This window comes from Aphelocoma coerulescens, chromosome 5, assembly GCF_041296385.1.
Source record: "Aphelocoma coerulescens isolate FSJ_1873_10779 chromosome 5, UR_Acoe_1.0, whole genome shotgun sequence".
Lineage (NCBI taxonomy): Eukaryota > Metazoa > Chordata > Aves > Passeriformes > Corvidae > Aphelocoma > Aphelocoma coerulescens.
Window position 1 is genome coordinate 64,198,215 of NC_091019.1, and position 20,504 is coordinate 64,218,718.

The 20,504-nt window shown below is 48.4% G+C and overlaps 1 long non-coding RNA gene across 2 annotated transcripts; it reads right to left on the reverse strand.

Moving 5' to 3' along the window:
- Positions 1–10,838: 10,838 nt before the first annotated feature.
- LOC138110929 (uncharacterized) lies at positions 10,839–15,165 on the reverse strand. 2 transcript variants are annotated; one of them, XR_011151161.1, is made up of 3 exons: positions 14,934–15,165; positions 13,523–13,707; positions 10,839–11,837 (listed from the first exon to the last, which is right to left on the reverse strand). It is a non-coding gene; the product is annotated as an uncharacterized lncRNA (long non-coding RNA). The 2 variants fall into 2 exon arrangements; XR_011151162.1 differs by having other exon boundaries at positions 14,846–15,165.
- Between the last annotated feature and the right edge of the window lie 5,339 nt (positions 15,166–20,504).

A 20,504-nucleotide genomic window follows, 5' to 3' on the forward strand; every position in this document is an offset into this window, starting at 1 on the left:
CGAGCTTTGCATAACCCATCCCTTCACCCTCCACTTTCTACCCCTGTGCTGGCCAAAACCACACCTGTGAGAGGCTGCCAGGAGGGCCCCCTGGCACAGCTGTTGTGTCTGGAAGCTGGAGACAAAGAGGCTCTGCTCAGACCCCTGCTCAGAGTAAGAAAAGGCCGTGGCAGAGCAGGAGGAAGGCAGGACAGTCTGTGAACCAGGGTTTTCACCTCGAACCACCACGCTCCCCCTGCACTCCAGACAAGGTGTATCACCAGTCCAGATTGGAGGGTGGGGGATACCCTGTCTCCCACCTCCTTTGGCTCACTCGAATTTCTCCCGACTGGAATTAAAAGGAAGAGTCAGGATGGTGCATTGCCAAATTCCCTCGGTGGTGGTCAAACAGGAGCGGCTGCCCATCCCCGCCCCTCGCTCGTTTGTTTGTGCCTGTAATCACTGGATTTCCCAGCTGGTCTCCCAGCCCAGGACCTGCTTAACTCCAGTGAGCAAACACGAGTAGGGGAATTCGGTCCAAGCAGGCAGGTGCAGTGGCTGGATAGCTTGTGGATTTCCCTTCTGCCACCAAACAGCAGTTGCTGCACATATGTTGCGAAGATAAAGCCTTGTTTGCCGTCGGAGGGGGAAAAGCTGGAGGCTCCCTGCAATTTGGGAGTCTTGCTGTCCAAAGAGATGTGAGAGAGAAAGAGAGGTGTGTGTGTGTGTGAAAACAAGGGAGGATGCTCTCCCAGCAGCTGAGGAATGAAAGTTGAAGCACTTTGATCTCAAATTCCTGCCAACAGGAGTTATATCTGCATCCAGCACTTTCTGGAGTGTTAGGTTCAGGTTAGGCTTCCCAAGGAGGCTTCTTAAAACATAGGAGAGGTCTAAAATTTGCTGTAAGCACCAGTAGGGGTGCAAAAACCCCTTCTGTAATTCCATTTAGCAATCTACAGCTTAGCAGAGAGGAGGGTGGGCAGTGACGTGGCCGTGGGCTGTGACTGCCCCATGAGGAGAAGATTTCTGATACTGGAAGGATGATTAATTGAGCTGATGAAGCTGAAGTGAGCCTGAAGTGCTAAAAGCTGCAATTAGACAAACTACACCTAGAAGTACAGTTCTGAGTGGAGGGAATTAAACACTGGAGGAATCTGTCTGGGATGGCAGATCCTAGTCCACTCCTCTGCATGGTGATGGCCACGCACACCACTTTCTCCCCTTGGTGTTCCCTGTTTCTTTTCCAGCTCCCTTTTGTCTTTTCCAGGGGATGCAAGGGACATCAGGGCTTGAGATGACTCAAATGTCCCTCAAGCCATGAGTGAAGACAGAGAGAAGAGATCCAGTCTAGCAGGGTTCAGTGTTTACCCACCCAGACTAGCTGGGAAGTCTTGGCATTCCCCTAAAACATTCAGCTTAGGGATAAAGACTCCAAATTTCTTCCCCTGTCCCATGCAATGTTTCCAGGGGACTAAGACAGACAGAGAGGTCCAGCCCCATGGACAGATGACCTGTACATAAAAGCAGTGCCACCAGTGCCTCTGGCCTTATTCTACCCCCCCAAAGCAGCACCCACTCCTGGAGTCCACAAGAGCTCCAGGAGGCCAAGGCTGAGAGGAGAGCAAGACCTCCTGTTCCTAACAGCCTCTAATCCCTGCCCTCCATAATCAGTTTTAAAATGGCCATCAAATCTTCCCTCTGCCTCTAATTGAAAAAGTGATGTCAGCAGTAATCTGCTGCCCCAATTTATCCCCATATATTTGGGGAGGTTTTGGGCTAATGCATTGTTTCATAAACATATGTTTTAGCCCAGCCGTGTGTGCACACACACAAAGAGAAAGCTCTGAACACACTGCACCAGTTATGGATCCTAATGCCTTAAATATTACTTTTAATACTAATGTCAGATTATTAAAAACATAATCCATTCTCCTGATTGGACCTAATGTAAGCAGGAGGATAAGAGGACTTCTATCCATGCATTAACACATTTCATGGAGTGTAAAGCCACTTTCTTCCTCTTAAAACATAAGGTCAGGAACTAATAGAATCTGTACTTGAAGTGGGTTTTTAAAACATATTACATAGAAAGTTTAGTGAAAGTTAATCTGTCGATAAGTGTCAGCTGGAGCCGTGTGGGTAAACAAGAAATAAATGTAATTCACATGCAATTTTTTTCCCTGTTAAAAACCTATCTGTGCACTTTAAAACATTTATGTTTAAATAGAGCAGAGACCAGCACTAAGAAGCACTCAGCCCAAAGCAGCTTTATATAAATGTATTGCAAGGGACTAAAATAAAGTAAGCTACCCAAATCTCCCAAAGATAAAGGGAGAAGGGCTCTGACCCCATGTGAATTCTCCCCTCATCCCAACCCTGTGCTGTTCCTGGGCTTCATTCCCTGTTCTTGTGCACCTCTCTGTGGCAGCATTCCCCATCCTCCCACATCTGCTCTGTGCCTGACCAGTGCTGGGGCTCCGGGGCAGCTTGGCAGTGCTGGGGCAGCGTTCCTGGCACCCTGGTCCCCACCAGCGGGTTTGTCACCTCTCCATGGTGCCCAGCCTCTGCCAGCTCCTCCTTGCCAACTGCAGGACCTCCTCAGCCACACATTCCCGCTGTGGAGGGCTGGGCTGTTTCCCAGACCAGCCCCCTTTGCCCATTTCCTTTGCCCAGCCTCTGGAGAGGAATTTGGAAAGCCCAAGCCGGGCACTGAAGCAAAGACAATATCGACAAAGGGCTGATTTTTGCCCCCAAATTTGGCAAAGCCGTCATTTTTAAGCAGCCTCAGCTCTCCAACACTGCTGGAGGCCAGGCAGCTGACCCTGCTGCAGCTCATTTAATTGCTTTTTTAGGGATTTGGGGGCTAGCAGGTGATTTGGGAAGCAAACTTTGGAGCACTGGTGATGCCCTCCCGGGGGAAAGCACACAGCCAGCTGCCCAGCTCTGCCTCCTCCTTGCTCCAACAGCACATCTGGGCTGCTCCACCACCAGCTTTACACAGGAACCATTTGGTTCCCCTGAAATGGATCCAAGAGTCGCTGCAGGGGGTGCTGGCTGCCAGGGGAGGGAGACGAGAGGGCAGCAGGAGAAGCGGGAGGTGGAAGCTTGCGCTGGCAGGCACCAGGACTTGGCCCTCGTGCTCCCAGCCACATGCCAGAGATTTAAGCTTCATGAGCAGGCTCCAGCCACCAGAAAGAGATTGATGACATATGGATTTCGTACATCCAGCAAATGGGAGAAAAGCTCTCTACGGCTGCATGGGATTAGCAGAATTTCCGCTCTGTTCCTTATAGCCAGGGTCCTGCAGGAGGGATGCATCGCTGAGGGGACAGGGAGTGGGTGGTGTTCAAACATTTCCACCACCACTGCAAGTCACTCCTGGTCAGCCTCATCTCAGTGGCATTGGAGAGGGCTGGCACCATCCAAGACCCAGGCAGGATGTGTAGGGAGAGTAGAAGAAAAGCCATAGGGGTGGGGACCTGGAAGGAATCCAGGTCCAAGTGGGTCCAGACTGTCCCTACAGTAAAGACAAGCAATTCCCCTCCTTCCCTGTCTTTCCATAGGCAAAAGTTGTGACTGGTCTTTCAGGCAGGTGCCCAAAGGTGGCTGGTGTGTGGCACAGGGCCTTGTCTGTGTGGAGTGGTTGTGTGGCCTCTGCTCCAGGGCCAAAATGAAGGTGGTGCTTTGTGGGGAAAGGCAAAGTGGAATGAAGGTCCCAAAGGGGATGAATGTCCCAAAGGGGATGAAGGTCCCAAAGGGGATGAAGGCCCCCTCAGCCTGGCAGAGCCTCCTTCATTCAGGGCTTAAATCTGCTGTGTAAAGCCTAGAGAAGAAAGAGTGGAGAAAGAGGCAGATAGATCAGAAAAAGTGCCAGAGGTTTGATTTTCACATACTTCCAGGGAAATGTGGAATTAAGTGATTGCCCCATCCCTGGAAGCGTTCCAGGCCAGGTTGGACAGGGTTTGGAGCAACCTGGCCTAGTGGAAGGTGTCCCTGCCCATGGCAGGGGGATGGAACAAGGTGATCTTTAAGGGCCCTTCCAACCCAAACCAGTCTGGGACACTGTGATTCTATGATTTGGCATTTCCCATCCTGTCACACAGTTCAGGCAGCCCTTCCTGGTATGGACATAAGTTGTAATGCTGCTTTCAACACAGCAGCCTCGAGCTGCTGCAGGTCCTTTTGCCAACCATTCCAGCACCACAAAAATCAAGCAACAGGGACTTTCACTCAAGAGGCTCAGTTTTCAGAATGAAAAGACCCTTTTGCCTTCAGATATCTTCAGGACATAACAGTTAAGCCAGGCAAATATCGTGCACCAGTCCATGAGCAAAGTCACCAAAGAAAGAAGAGAAAAAAATTAAAAATAAAATCTGGGATGCTGGGTAGTGAGCCCCAGACCTTGTGGGGCTGTGTTATTTTGGGAAAACAATAGGAAAACACTTTGAAGTAGATGAAAATGAGTTTGTGAGTCTGATGGTGTTGGAGGAGGAGAGAGCTGCTATCTAAACCCCTTACGTGGCTTGTGTCCTTAGCAGCAGCTGAGCATGCCTCAGGGGATCAAAAATCCCTACAAATGGGAATTCCTTGGCCATCTACAAGGCTCTGATTTTGTCATGGCAGCCACGGGAGCCATGCATTTGAATTAACTCCATGAAATCTCGCAAATGGATGGAGAAATACCTCTAATTCAGCAGGTTCTTTCTTTCACTTCCAAAAGATGGTGTTTTGCCACCAACAGCAATTCAAATCAGAGGAGATATCACTCAGCAGGGAATTATCTCCTGTAGCTGTGCCTGTGTCCAAGACATGGAGCCAAGTGGGGGTGTGGAAGGAGTGAGGGAACGTGACCAAGGTCAGGACGAGATGTGGAAAATTTGATCAAGAGCTGGCCTTGGGCAGAGCAGCGTTGCAGATCCATGACAGTGCTGGCTCTGAGCACCAACCAAAGAGGAAGCAGAAATCAGAGCTAACAAAGAGGCAGCTGCTCTGGCACTGCCAGCTGGGCAGTGGTCCTGGTCACACCGCTGCCTGCTTTTCTGTATTGGGAAATTTACTGTGTTTGGACAAGTTCAGAGACTTCAGGGGTGCAAATTCCAATTAAATACCTGACACCTGTAGAACCTTGGTGCCACTGAAACCATGGCATTCCCACTGTGGCCACTGCCCTCCAAGATGTTGGCCAGTGGCCATCAGTGCCCTGGTGGGATGGTGGTGGGTGTGAACTCGGGAATGGCAGCTCCAGCTCAGGGTCACACCTCCGCCAGCTCTCTGCAGAGTAAATTAGCACCTCCTCATGCTAGTAGTGAAAGATGGAGCTGTCTGTCTGTGTGGAAGTGCCCCAGGCAGGTGTTCAGGACAGATATTTTACTATTTAGAAGCACCTTTAAGCCAAGTCCTTCATTTGGTATCAGGCTAGGGATTTCCCCCCCTCCTCTAATCTCTATGATTAAGCTAAAAATTAATACTCTGAACCCATAGACACATCATCTGCTGGGAACTCCCTCCTTCTTTATATTTAAGTGTCCCTTAAGCAGTGTCACCAGCATGGCAAACACTTGTGGGTTGCATTTGCAGCCTTCCTCTCTTTTGGCACCAATGCCAACATCACAACCTCTACATCCCCTTGACCCTTCAGCAAGACACTGCCATGGCAGGAGTGAAAGGAAGAGAAGCAAAGACCTCCCCATGAGAGGAGTCACTTTTGGGAGGCTGTCAGGTGAAGCAGAAGGTGGACATTGCATTAAGGAGTGATCTGTGTGACCATCACACACCCAAAATTATGGCAGCACAGGGAAAGTGGCAGCTCATTTATCCAGGTTGGGAGCAGCACACTGGACAACACAGGGAGAAGAGGCTAAAAATCACCTGGAAACACAGGCAGCTGAAGTTTAAAACATTAACAAATTTGGCAGTGTCTCCTGTTCGGCAGATCAGTGAGTATTGAAACAAAATGGGGCCAGGAGCTAATTATATGGAAATATTTCTATTTTCACATTTCACTGGAAGGCAAAGCAGAGAGTATAGCTAATGTATCTCCACCACTGACAGGAATATTAAGTTTTCTGTCATCTTGCTACCACAACTACCTTTCTCAGCATGCATTCTGTCCTAGTTCCTATTAAGGTGAGAGCAGAATCAAACTCATTAATTGTCTGCGTTTTAGATATGATAAGAATTTAGTGGTTGGTGTTAATTAAACTACAAAACAACTCCTCTTGCTGCCGTGTGCATTCCAAGTTGGAGCAATTAATTCACTCACTTAAACTGATCAAGATTTAATTACCATCACTCTGTGCAATTACTCCATAATTAAAGTAATTTGGTTCATTCCACTCGCTGACAGTGTCATTGAACAGCCATTCATAGTACCAAAAGAAGTGATAATTAACTTAAAGAACAGCTCAAGGCAGTTTTACACAGACTTTTTGTTATTCCTAAATATACCTATACAGGAGAAAGAAGCCTATCACATACTACAGGTGCTTCCCTTGTAAAGGGGTTCAGATCTTTTGTGTTCAATTTTTTTCAGCAAATGCATTGTAACAAACCCAATTTTGGGGAAGGCTCTGTAGCTGTCACCAGACAATGCAGCATTTCACACAGGCAGGCACGATAAAACCTGGATCCTTGCAGCAGTTCAGGCATTCCCTGCCTGTTCCTGGAGACTCCTCGTTAGGAAAGGAAAAAAATAATCCTCAATAAAAGGTTCCCTCCATCCAGATTACACTGCCAGATCTCAGATCTTATTAAGTATCTTTTGACAGACCAAGTCCCCAGCTGATGGGATCAAGGGAAGGCAGAGAAATCTCAGGGTTTTTAATGATCTCAGTCCCCAGGTTGTTGACAATCATTGAATCATAGAATTATTTGGGTTGAAAGGGACCTTAAAGCTTATCTCGTTTCAACCCGCTGCCGTGGGCAGGGACACCTTCTTCCACTATCCCAGGTTGTTCCAAGCCCCATCCAACCTGCCTTGACCATTGCCAGGGATCTCTAAATAAATATCTGGTCTAGGTGTTCATGGCATGTCTACTCAGAACCCAATTTTGTGCTTATTTTATTGCAGAAAATGATTTTGCCACAAGGGTTATTCCTCAAGGTTTGGAAGTGAATATTGCTGCCTGTTTTCAGAAAGGCTGTTTGTACTCACGAGTACAAAGCTGGGGCCCCTTCTAAGAGGCCAAACTTATTAGACCAGTCTAATCTTTCCCCAGTAACCTTGTGCAATGCCCATGCCAAGCTCTCTCCAGGGTGGGCAAAGAAAGAGCCAGATACATCTGTCTGTCCTTTCTTTTGAAGGATGGAGCAGCAGTCAGGACCTTCAACACATTGTCCACCTTCAAAGTCAAGCCTTCTCAGCCCAGGCACAGAAATTCAAAACATGTCCTATTGCAACCATTTGGACATGAAGTTTGCAATATTTGTACCAATTTTTTTCCCCCCACCATAAAAGTGGTGTTAATCTAGAGAATCATCTCAAACAAGTGGAAGAAGCACACTTGCCTTGATCTGATGGACAGAGTGGACCCCAACCAAGCCAGGTTACAATGATCATGGATCAGCCAGGAGAAATGAGGTTTTGTAATTATCAAACAACACAACAACAACATGGAAAACATGGAAGTTTAAGAAGAATGTAATGGGTTTAAACTGAAAAAGGGGAAATTTAGGTTAGATATACAGAAGAAATTCTTGGCTGAGGGTGAGGCCCTGGCACATCAGGATGCCCAGAGAAGCTGTGGCCACCCCTGGATCCCTGGAAGTGTCCAAGGCCAGGTTGGATGGGGCGTGGAGCAACCTGGGATAGGGGAAGGTGTCCCTGCCCATGGCAGGGGTTTGGAATGGGATGGTCTCTAGGGTTCCTTCCAACCCAAACCATTCTGGGATTCAATGATTCTAAGGTAAAATTAACGCAAAGTTGTTTAAGCAGAAGGTGAACAGCTCATAAAGGGAATTGTGTCTCCATGTGGCAGCAGATCCCATATGGTCCTGCACTCTTGTGACCCACTTTGGAGGTGGCAGGTTCCCTGCAACTCCTCTCCTGGTGCTCTTCCCTCAGCCATTAAATCCACAATTCTCAGCAATGCCAGACCTCCCCAGAAAGCTGAGCTATGCCATGAATTATTCCTCCACCTGCAGCATCCATAAATCAGAGCCTTTTGGTTGGGCTCCCAAATGCTTGTTAGCCTTCCGTGACTCAGCAGTGGCTAAGTTAATGTCAGGTCTACCCAGGGGAAAATACTCAATATTTCTTTTTACTTAAAAAGAAAGAGGGAAAAAAAACCCCCTCAAACATTATTTTTAAGCTCCTAAAAGAGCATTACAAAAGAAAGAAGGGAAGAAAAAAAGAGACTGTGTAAAGATTGCTTACCAGACTCCTTTTACAATAGTCAGCCACACAACAGAAATAGGTGGACATTAATTCATGCTAACCTTGCACACCTAAATACCATTAATTCATCAAAACTAATAACATTAATTCCTTCAAAAATGAGATTAAAGACAGGCACCCCTTGCAGTCATAATCTGTGGCTGATGACACTAAAATGAAACCGCCAGTATACAAAGCTACCAGCAGAGCTTGCAGAATCTCATAAATTGCAGCTGGCAACACATAAATCCTCAGGACAATGTACATTATTTTCTGGGGAGCGGGCATTTGCACGCCAACTGCCAGGCAAAAAGCAAAGCAAAGCTGTAAAACTTCTCCCCCAACCCAGGAGCTGTTGCCAGTTGATGTCAGATGATGCCACTCGGACAAATGCTCACCTAAATCCATCAGGCTGGAGCAAGATTCAGGGCACATGTACTGAAAAACACTTTTGGTTTAAGTTTGTAAACCCAGGGAGCAGAAACCTCTGAGCTGGAGGTGCCCAGATCCTCTGGCAATGCGTGCAAGGCTTTGGGTGCACAACCCACCCTCACTGGGGGATGTTGAAAGAGCTGGGAAAGGTCTTCAGCAGGACCTGCTGATGCCTCTGAAGGGCACTGAGATGGCTTTGGGGTGGAGAAGGGCTCAGCTGTACCCTGGCTCCAGAGGCAGCTGTAAGGAAGTTAAAAGCTTTCCTTCTGCTTTCACTGGGTTTTGGCCATGGGAATGGCATCAAGCTGAGTCAGGGGAGGTTTAAGTTGGGTATCAGGAAAAGGTTCTTCATTCAGAGGGTGATTGAGCACTGGAACACGGTCCCCAGGGCAGTGGTCACAGCCCCAAGGCTGCCAGAGCTCCAGGAGGGTTTGGACAACGCTCTCAGGGATGCACAGAGTGGGATTGTTGGGGTGTCTGTGCAGGGCCTGGAGCTGGACTGGATGATCCTTGTGGACCCCTTCCAGCTCAGGATATCCTATGAATGTATGGACTTTGGTAGTGGGAGAGCCTCTCATCTGCTCCTGAAACATCCTCCTGCTACTTTTGCTCATGCTGGAAGAGCAAGTGTCTGATCCCAGTGCTGGGCTGAGCCCCGCCAGGGTCCTACTGTGCTTGGGCTGCCAGTGTGACCCTGTCCCTGAGGTCTGTCCCACTTCCTTCCCATCCTCTCTGTTGTACCCATTGCATTTTCCTTTTCTTCCAGGCTCAGGTGAATGGTTTCACCTGCATTCAGCAGGATGAGCAGCTAACCCACAGCTTTTACCTCAGGGCTCCTTTTTCCTGTGACCACTGCCCTGGGGGGACCCTGACAGCACATGCCACACCCAGCACACCTCCAGGTGCTGGGCCCACAGCTGTGTGTCACCTACAACATCACCTGCACTGGTTTGGGAGTTCCACTGACTCCAGGGCAGGCCTGTGAGGGCATTCACAAACCTACAAACTCAACAAATTTCGGTCTTGCACTCAGAAGTCTCCAGTCTACAGAAGGTGGTCAGGATGAGGGCATGATCACCCCTGCTGCTGGTGGCCACAGAGACCCAGAGATCATTTCAGGAGGCAGCAGGATGCTGCTGTCCCAGCCAGCTTGCCTGGCAGCACTGCCCAGGGCTCGTGAAGGACAGTGGCTGGTCCCGCCAGCCCTGTGCCGATACATCCAGAACACCGGAGGTATTATTTCCGATTAAGACCAGATTAAGCCCATTTAATTTTAACTCAGATTAAGCCCCTATTTAGAACCTGGCCCTGTTTCCAATGCAGCTGGGCTGACCCCCCCCCCCCCCCCAGGGGGCTGTGAATCACCGTGGAGGGGTGTTGGGTACCACCCAGCCTCTCCCCCATCCTCCTGAGACAGAGCAGCTAACACTCTGAGTTACTAAAATAAGGCTTTGCTTGTGAGCACTCATGTAAGAGCAGCGTTTTAGGATGGGGTTTAATATTTTGTGGCTTCAGGAGGGACCCCAGTGCCTGCAGTCCACGGGGGTGTTGGGCAGACGTGAGCACTGAGGAGCTGAACTGGTTTAATCTCTAAATAACGATGGAAGTGCAAGTGTGTGAATTACTCCAAATGAATGTATCACCCACACACGCTACACTCTCTGCATATCTAATTACGCAGCACTTGCTCCTGCCCTGCTTTTGAAGAAATACTCCACAAGCCACCAGTGCCTTTCAAACAAGTGATTACAATGCAATTTCGGGAAGGAAGAGTTTGGGACCCTTTCAGCCTAGCTGAAAAACAGCACTGGGGAGAACATAATCGATCTCACTGATTTTTTATTTCTGTTTGTGTAAAGAAGGCACCCCAAAGCTCCAAATCTGTCAGGAGATAGCCCCAAGACAAGCAAAATCTCTGTTTTTCAAGAGGAAAACAGATTTTTTTTCTTAAGAACAAGGCACCGCAGCAAAGGCAGGTTTGGCAGCACTTTTTTATTTTATTTGATAGATTTCTGGAGTAGCTGTTATTCTGACTTTACCATCTCATCCTTCATCCTAACCCTGCATTGGGCTGTGATACGAAGTGACTGTGTGGTGTGTTTTCACTTCCTATTGACTGGTTGTGTACTTCCCTCCCGCTAATCCCTTGTTAATGGACACTTTCTTTGAGCCAGCTGAGATCTGAGTTATGTTGTCTTTGTGCTTCTCGCAGATTTTATTACTTGGATATCTTTGTTTTCATTATTTCGAGATTTGGGGATTTTGTCTCTTCCCTTCAGATGGATTCACGCAGTTAGAGACGGGCTGGCCTCCCACAGCTCCTGTTTGCATTTGATCTGGGAGCAGTGGGAGAGCAGCTCCTGGGATGGAAACAGCACAGTCCCACACTTCAGCAGCCAAATCCAGGAGAAAACCCACTTTTGGCATTTGCTGGAAACCACCTCTCACTTCCAAGGGAAAAAAATAAAGCAAATCCACCGCTCGCTCGCTGAACTGGGGTGCACTGGTTTTAACGGGGCTGTGCTGGAGGGTGCACACACAGCAAGATACAAACCACCCTCAGCAGCAGGGAGGTGGCAGGTGGAGCAGGCAAGGAGGGGACAGCCCCCCAGCTCTGGTCCTGGGATGCCAAGGGACTTCCAGAAATGCAGAGCCTGAGGCTGATGGAGCATGGCTAGTTGCAGGCTGTCATGGAATCATGGAATCACAGAATGGCTTGGGTTGGAAGGGACCTTCCAAGGCCATTCAGTCCAACCCTCCTGCCATGGGCAGGGACACCTTCAACTCATCAGGTTGGTCATGGCGTGGGGAAGCCCTTGGTGACATCCCTGGACACGGTGCACATGGCAGGGAGGTGCACGGGAGGCTCAAGGACACCACTCTGCTCTTCAGAGGAGGCAAAAAGGGCAATGCATGGTGCAGCAAGGACAGATGGAGAGCCCAGAAGGAGGCCTCTGGCAGCAGGGTCCCACCTGCAGGAGGGACATGAGACCCACTGGGAAAATCCAGGGTTGCAGGACAGGCTTCTTGGGAAAGCAGAGAGGTGGAGATCCTGCAAAACCACCAGCAGAAGGGAGACACACAGGTAAAGACTTATTCCTCCCAATCAACTTTTCTCCTTCTGCCACAGCCCCAGGCAAGGAGCAGAGCTATAAAACTTTTCTTCTTTTCTCTTTTCTTTTCTTTTCTTTTCTCTTTCCTTTCCCTTTCCCTTTCTTTTCCTTTCCTTTTCTTTTCCCTTTCCTTTTCTTTTCCCTTTCCTTTTCCTTTTCTTTTCCCTTTCCTTTTCCTTTCCCTTTTCTTTTCCTTTTCTTTTCCTTTTCCTTTCCCTTTTCTTTTCCTTTTCCTTTCCTTTTCCTTTCCCTTTTCTTTTCCTTTTCCTTTCCTTTTCTTTTCCCTTTCCTTTTCTTTTCCTTTCCTTTTCCCTTTCCTTTTCTTTTCCCTTTCCTTTTCCTTTTCTTTTCCCTTTCCTTTTCCTTTCCTTTTCCTTTCCTTTTCTTTTCCCTTTCCTTTTCTTTTCCTTTCCTTTTCCTTTCCTTTTCTTTTCCCTTTCCTTTTCTTTTCCTTTCCTTTTCTTTTCCTTTCCTTTTCTTTTCCCTTTTCTTTTCTTTTCCTTTCCTTTTCTTTTCCTTTCCTTTTCTTTTCCTTTTCTTTTCCCTTTCCTTTCCCTTTCCTTTTCTTTTCCCTTTCCTTTTCTTTTCCTTTCCTTTTCTTTTCCTTTCCTTTTCTTTTCCCTTTCCTTTCCTTTCCCTTTCCTTTTCCCTTTTCTTTTCTTTTCCCTTTCCTTTCCTTTTCCCTTTTCTTTTCTTTTCTCTTTTCTTTTCTTTTCTTTTCTTTTCTTTTCTTTTCTTTTCTTTTCTTTTCTTTTCTTTTCTTTTCTTTTCTTTTCTTTTCTTTTCTTTTCTTTTCTTTTCTTTTCTTTTCTTTTCTTTTCTTTTCTTTCCTTTCCTTTCCTTTCCTTTCCTTTCCTTTCCTTTCCTTTCCTTTCCTTTTCTCTTTTCTTTTCCTTTTCCTTTTCTTTTAAATATATTTTAGCCCCATCATCCTTAGGATGGGCACAAACCCAGTCCAGGGAGGAAAGGCAGAGTAGTCAGTGCTGGCATAACCTGAGCAGTCCCTGGAGAGCCAAGGCTGCCCACAGGGACCAGACAGGTCACCAAGGGCAGGTGGGAACTGGAGTGATGCTGAATTTTGTTTTCCAGACCAGCAGGAAGGTATTTTCTAGTGGAGAAATCAGAAACTACCCCACGTTTCAAGAAATGAGAGAAAAATAAAACCCCCAAGAGTTCACCCAGAGGAATATGGTTTGAGGGTGAATTTCCCAGCTGGGACACAGAGCCTGGTGCTGGTCATGCCAGAGCTTTGGCCACGATGTCCCTGGAGCTGGGAACCTGCTCTTTGCAGACTGGGAGCTGCTTCCAGCCAAATGCCACAGCCCAGAAAAGTCCTGGCATGTTCAACATCTCCACTTTGTCTTCTTAGTGCCCTCTCCTCAAAAAATCAAAAACAAATCTGATATTTTGATGCTTCCTGATAAAATTTACCTCTGTCAAAATGACCTTTTGGTTAAACAGCACTAGCTGGCATTAATCCTATTATTTCATCACGATTATTATTTTTTATCAATCCAACACAGCTGCCATTTCATCTGGCACTGAGTGAATTGAAGTTCTCAGCTGGGGCATGCCGTGCTCTCAGATGTGTGAAACGCTGATAGCCACAACACGAATCACCCACCCCTTGCCCTCCTGCCACCCTACAGTTGGCTCCAGGTCTGCATTGAGATGGTCAGAGAAGTCAGCTCAGCATCAAGAAAAATAATCTCTTTCCAGTTCGTGGATGCACCAGATGAAATTAATTGTTGTCTCTCACGGTGCCCTCAGCTCCTCGCAGCTGGGTGATGCCACAGCGTTCCTCAACCTCTGCAAAAAAAGGAGGAAACATGAGAGAATTGCTGATGTCTTGAAAGGGAGAACAAATACAAGACAGCCCTATTCCAAGATTGATTTTAAGGCAGATAAAGATGAGGGCTAAAGCATTTCAAATCCAATCCAACAAAGTCCTTAAGCGCCTGCTTTAAGGCAAGCAGAGGAATAATGCCATCGACTTGAAGGGGGTGTTTATCTGGTTATATTTATGAGGGCGCTTAAGGGCTCTGCTGGATCAGGGTGTCAGGGGTGGGAGGAGAAACGCCCCGCTCGCCTGCCCGCCGTGACCCTGGCACACCCGGCCACGCTGCACAACTTCCCGGGAAAATGCATCCAACGGGAGGTACAGCCGTGACAGAGTCATTGGAAGGGCAGCCCAGCCTGGATGGGTGCCCAGGGGATGTGGTGGGGTCTCATGAGAGCTCATCTCTCTAGTCTGGAAGTTGCTGATTCCACCTGAGGGCCAGGCATGGGTGAGGTGACCTTTTGAGGTCCTTGTTTCTGTGTGAGGGAAGGGTTGGAATTGCAGGAGGGGCTTGCACTGAGCTGCTCCTGCTGAGCCTGGCCAAGGATAGACATGGGAACGGGCATGGATATAACCATGGGTGTGGACATGGAGAGTGACTTTTTACAGGAGCAGATAGCAAGAGGAAAAGGGGGAATGGTTTTTAATTGACAAAATTCTTGATGGCTAAAGACTGGTAGAATTGGGAATTCTAAGCCTGGAAAGGAGAAGGCTTCGGTGTGACTTCCAGTGCCTGAAGGGAGCCTTCAAGAAGGATGGAGAGGGAATTTTTGGAAGAGCATGGAGTGACAGGGTAAGGGGGAATGGCTTCAAACTAAAAGAGAGTAGGTTTAGATGGGGTATTAGGAAGAAATTCTTCCCTGTGTGGGTGGTGAGGCCCTGGCACAGGGTGCCCAGAGAAGCTGTGGCTGCCCCTGGATCCCTGGAAGTGTCCAAGGCCAGGTTGGATGGGGCTTGGAGCACCCTGGCACAGTGGAAGTTGTCCCCGCCCATGGCACAGGGGTTGGAACAGGATGGGCTTTGAGGTCCCTTCCAACCCAAACCATTCTATGATGGATGTGCAATGAAATTAGGTCTGAATCACCATAAGGACCCTCTGGGACACACCTGAGAGCAGATTCCTGCTGGCAGTGGGAGCCTGTGTTGGGACTGGGAATGTCCCAGCCCATGCAGTGGAGAAGGGACAATTATTTACCAGAGCAGGTCCTTGCCTCAGGGCTTCCCAAGGACCTCATCTCCAATGAGTTCATCCAATGCAGCAAATCCCTTCTCTTGCAACCCTCCAGATGAACCAGGCCTCAACCCCTCTCCCAAGACCACAATATGGGTGACAATCCCAGAAAAGAAGGAGCCTTAGAAGATCCCTCTGTTTTTAGGAGACAGTGTAGGACAGTGGCTGCTGCTTCTGCAACTCTTCATTTGTCCTTTACAAGGTTCTGTGATTTAAGAATGTGTGTTAAATCTTCTGCAACAATCAATTCAAATATACAAGTTTGGCTATTCAAATTACTTTTCCAAAAGTACTTTAAAATGCATTAAGTTATTAATTGCCTGCTGGCACTTTAATCAAACGGGAAAATTGACATAGCCAGAGGCATGTATTTTTGTGGAAAGGAAATTTATTTAAGAAGAAACAGCGGCTCTTACTGCTTAATTTAAACTGAGAAAACTGTGGAAAATCAACTGCTATGGAAAATTAATAAAACATTTCCAGCTGCAAACAGTGACTAATTGTACAAGATGAAGACTGCCTAGAATTAATAACTTGCAATCTTCTGTGTGAAGAACCCCCTACCAGTTCAATTTACTGGGAGATTAAATTACTTCTAAGTTTGCCATATTAAAACAGAACATGAATAAAATGTTAGTGAAAGCACATCTATTATTTACTGTCTGTGATATGGATATAATTATTTCCAAACAACCACAATGTGACGTGACTGGCAATATTTAAATTATTTGCTAAAGAATGTAGTTTTACCACCTCGCTTCCTATAAAAAGAGCCCAAATAGGTTTTTACAGATGGCATATTTCTGCCACAGGGAATTATCCCCTCATCCTCTGCCCCATGGTGCCCAGCATCCCTATGTTACTGCTCTTTTAGCCCCACCTCTCATCTTCCCCCACTGCCCCATATCCTACGAACTCCGCACCTCCTTCGCCTTCTCGATTTTTGTGTTTTCTCCCCCTTTTTCAAGCTGACTGCACAGAGTACCTTGTGCCAACAAGAGCTTTGGCAGCGGTAGAGCGTAATCAGGCAAATGTTTTCCCCATGTGCAAGGGCCCCTTGCTGATCCCAGCGCAGAAAGCTCACCTGTGGAGACGGAAAACTCACGCTTATCTTTTTCAGAGCGTGCCAAGCTCGCGGGATGCACGAGCCCCTTCCAAGGAAGCAAAAAATAGGGAGGCAAACACGAAAACCCAGGCAAGAGGGTGTTTGTGAAAACCCAAACAAAACCCAGCAGGATTTCCTAGAAACCTGCGAAGGAGCAGGAGGTGGGAGAGCCGCGGAGGATGGAGGAGTTGCCAGCCCTCGAGGCTTCCTGCTGGGGTGCTGTGTGGTGGCCCCAGTGCGTTGGTGGGTGCTGAGATAATGCAAAGAAAGAGGTTGTGCAATGGTGTGGCTTAGGTAGAGGGGATTTTCAAAGCCCCGAGTGAGCTGGGAGTGAGGAGAGACCACCTGGAACATGTTTGGGGCTGATGGGATTGGCCACATGCCCACTGCCCTGTCATGAGATGCAAAACTGGAGAGGAAGGACAATGAGGAGCAACTGAAGGATCTGGGGGTGGGGCTCAGACTGGAGAAAAGGAGGCTCAGGTGTGACTTTATCCCTCTCTGCAACTCCCTGAAAGGAAGTTGGAGCCAGGTGGGGATCAGGCTCTGCTCCCAGGCAGCCAATGGCAGAATGAGAGGAAATGGCCCCAAGCTATGCCAGGGAAGGTTCAGGTTGGACATTAGGAGGAATTTCATCATGGAAAGAGTTGTCAAGCATTGGAATGGGTTGGCCAGGAGTCACCATCCCTTGGAAGTGATCCAGAAAAGACTGGCCATGGCACTCAGTGCTCTGATCTGGTTGACAAGGTGGTGATCAGTCAAAGGTTGGACTTGACAATCTTAGAGGCCTTTTCCAACATAAGTGATTCTGTGATTTGGTGTGAAAAGACTTCCAGGACCTTAATATAAAACTGAGACCCCCCAAGAAGACCCCAAAGAATAAAGTTTTGCAGAGAGATGGTGTGGGAGGATTTTAATGGGCCATAGGGTGTCTTGTCCTCTGCTTGGAGAAGACAGGAAGAAGGATGGTGTGGTAGCACCCCCACTTTAGAGGGGAGAAACTGAGGCATAAAGTGACCTGGACCAACCCATCTCTGGACAAGCAGGCTGGGCCTTTGTGTGGGGCATCTTGCAGTCACAGCCCTGGCAGAGAGACCACCCCACATCCCTGTCCATCCACCCAGCCACTGAGCAGAGCTGATACCCCCAGCAAAGCTTGGGGATATAAAGACACAATTAAGTGCTCTCAGGAAGTGACAGAAAGGGATGAGAGCCATGGAGCTGGACAAACCACAGCAGGAATCACTCCACAACTCCTCCAAAGAGAAATAAATGATTCTGTCATTAAAGCTCGGCACGGACATGGTTAAATACAAGTGCATTAGCCAAAGCTGCCCAGGCAGCAGTGTCAGAGAAGGACAGGACCAGCCACCCTGGAGGTCAGAAGAAGTTAAGCATGGAGTGATACCTTCACACCTTTTCTTCACCTCCACTGCTCTGCCACGATCCTGCTTCCAGCCAGGGGTGGTCCTTTGGACCTGTGTGGGTTCCTGAAGTGAGGGAATCCACAGCTCCATCATTTGTCCTCACCTCAGCAGGAACCATTTACACTTGTGTTTAAAGGGATGTGGTCGTGCTCTGTAGAAATAACTGTGCTGCAGAAAAGGGAAAGGGGCTCTGTGGTAACTGTGGGCACCTTGTTTGCTGTTTATCCCCATCTGTCCTTAAGTGCCCTTCCCAGCTAGAGGTGATCCCTGTCCCTCACACTCTCTGCCTGGGAAAGTCTCCTGAGGAAGATGCTGAGCCCAAGCAGAAGGCCCTGAGGAGATGAGTCAGCCCACTCCCACCTCCTCAGCTTGACACTTTGGGAGAAGCAGCTCATGTTCACAGAATCCCAGAATAGCTTGGGCTGGACCTTAAAGCCCATCTCATTCCAACCTTCCTGCCCTGGGCAGGTATACCTCCCACTAGCCCAGGTTGCTCCAAGCCCCACCCTTGGACAATTCCAGGGATGGGGCAGCCACAGCTTCTCTGGGCACCCTGTGCCAGGGCCTCTCCACCCTCACAGGAAAGAATTTCTTCCCACTATCCCATCTAACCCTGCCCTCTGGCAGTCTGAATCCATTCCCCCTTGTCCTGTCACTCCAGGCCCCCATAAAACCCTTCTTCTCTGTCCACAAAGCAGTGAGTTGCAGCTCAGATCTGTTGGCTATCTTGGACAATGTGGATGGAGATGGAGTTTCCCAAAGACGCTTTCACATGTCAATAATTGAGTGTGGCACATTTAATCGCCGTAGTCCTGTTGCTGTGCAAACCTGGGGACCTCTCCTCTTGATGTCAGCTTAGACCCGATTTTCTAATTGCATTACCTGGGTAATTAGATAGAAATACAGCAGCCCTGTGCTGCACCAGAGCGAGGATCCCCTTCCTAGCAGAATTAACCTGGCTTTAGTATGGAAAACTCGTACACACACACGGGCACACAGACAGATTCAACTTAACCCGGCTGCGATCACACGGATTAGACCGTGGGGCTTGTTCCCTTCAAGAAATGGCTCAAAATGACAAAGGCTTGGTTCCAAATGGACTGTAGTTTGAATTCCAGCAATCAGAGGTACGAGACAACATGGAAGCCACCATGTCCCCACCATCCTGTTGTAGGATCGCCCAACAGCCCAGTCCAGCCCAGCTTGAGATGCTCCAGATTGGGGTGCACCAGATGCCAAGGAGCATTTTAGGCTTCATGAAAGCCCAATGCTGGGGAAGGTTTTGAGTGTTACAGGCTTCCTCACTGAGTCCTGCAGATGTTTGGTGTCACAGCACGTCCCAGAAGGACAGAAGGACTCGCTGCAGCCATGACTGCTTGCCACCATGCCCTGCTGTCGCCATGCCTACTGCCACTGTACCTTTTCCCAGCCAGGGAGGAGAATTAGCTTCATCCTGGAGTGGGTTCAAGAACAAGAAAGAAAAGAATAATCCCCCCACGGCAGGGTGCAAGTCTTGTAAGAACAAGGGGCTGTAGCGCTCACCTGGAGTCGTGGTGAGATTTGTTGGCCTGGTGAGATTTGTTGGCCTCGTGAGATTTGTTGGCCTGAAGGTCCCGTCCCTTCCCTCGTGGTCCATGTAGAGATGGGGATGTGCCCACACCTTCATGTCCACTGGCCAGGGACAATCAGCACTGACCTTGGCCATGGTGTGACCAGTGAGGAGTAGGAGGGAAAAGGCATCTTCATGCGGAGGGTAGTTGCTATTTAAAACAGGTCCAGCCCCTTTTCCAGCCCTTCACTCCTATCTGGGACAACCTGGTCTTTCTTTGCTTTGAAACTCCCACTTCCCATCTCACCCCTGCCCACACTTGTCCCACCTGTCCCCACCACCCTCAGCCACTCTATCTCTCTGACACACCACCAACCCTCCCTTTCTCCCTCCTTTTGTTGTTCCCGCCCCGCCCTTTCTTTTTTCTTCTTTTTTTTTTTTTTTTTTTTTTTCCCTCTAAAGAGCGAACAAAACAAAACAAGAAAAGGCGATGCCAAGCCGATCCTCTTAACCCAGCGTTCTTACCCCGGGGAGGGCCCCGGCAGCGTCGAGGCGCACGGCGAAAACCCCCACGCATTTTGTCCTGTTTCTTCAGAGCAACTCGAGCAAATTGAAAGCCGCGGAGGGGTGTGTGCCCCCAGGCACTTGGTAAATCCACTTCCTTTGTCATAACAAGAACAAATCCCACCTTTGAAGTTTTTCCTTCTTGTTACAAGGGGAATGTCTTTTGTTTAATCCATTTTAGCCTTTAATGCCTGACCTGGATCAATCCTGTTGGGTAGATTACACACTACTCACGCCGACTTTAAACTACCCTACAGGGATTTTTATTCTTCCTCCCTTCTCCCCACCGCATTTGTGTGAGAATCTCAGCAATAATCAGCATTACGACTTTAGACCATCACTCACTTTGAAGGAGGAGACTGTCCTTTAACAAAGGGGAGGGAGGGGGAGGAAACCCTCAAATATCAAACAGATTTAATCAGCTTTGAGGCCTTTCAATCTCATATTCATACCGGATCTTTACTAGTTATGAAAACCAGCGCAGAACTTGGCTGAGCTCTGTGTCTCCATGTTCTCCTCCCCTGTTTCATGCTCCGTTCAGGACTGAACTCACTTTTGCGGCCTTCCCAGTGCTGGTCCAGGGGAAATACAGGGAAGTATCCAGCCAGGACTGCTGCAAACAGCCTACCAGGGTGTCCATCACCCACACCATGCCTGAACTGCACTGTTCTCCTCCTCATGCCAGTGGAAGAGGCTGAAAACTGCTGCCAGGAGGACCCAGGTGACCCCCATGGTGACCATGACTTCCATGGTGGATGGATATCAGCACAGAGGATAAATCTACACATGAACTCATAACCTCCAGCTCCTTAAACCTTTACATTAGGACTTGCTGTGGCAAGTGGTGACCCTCAGCTCTTGGCATCTCCTTATTTCACAAGACAACCTTT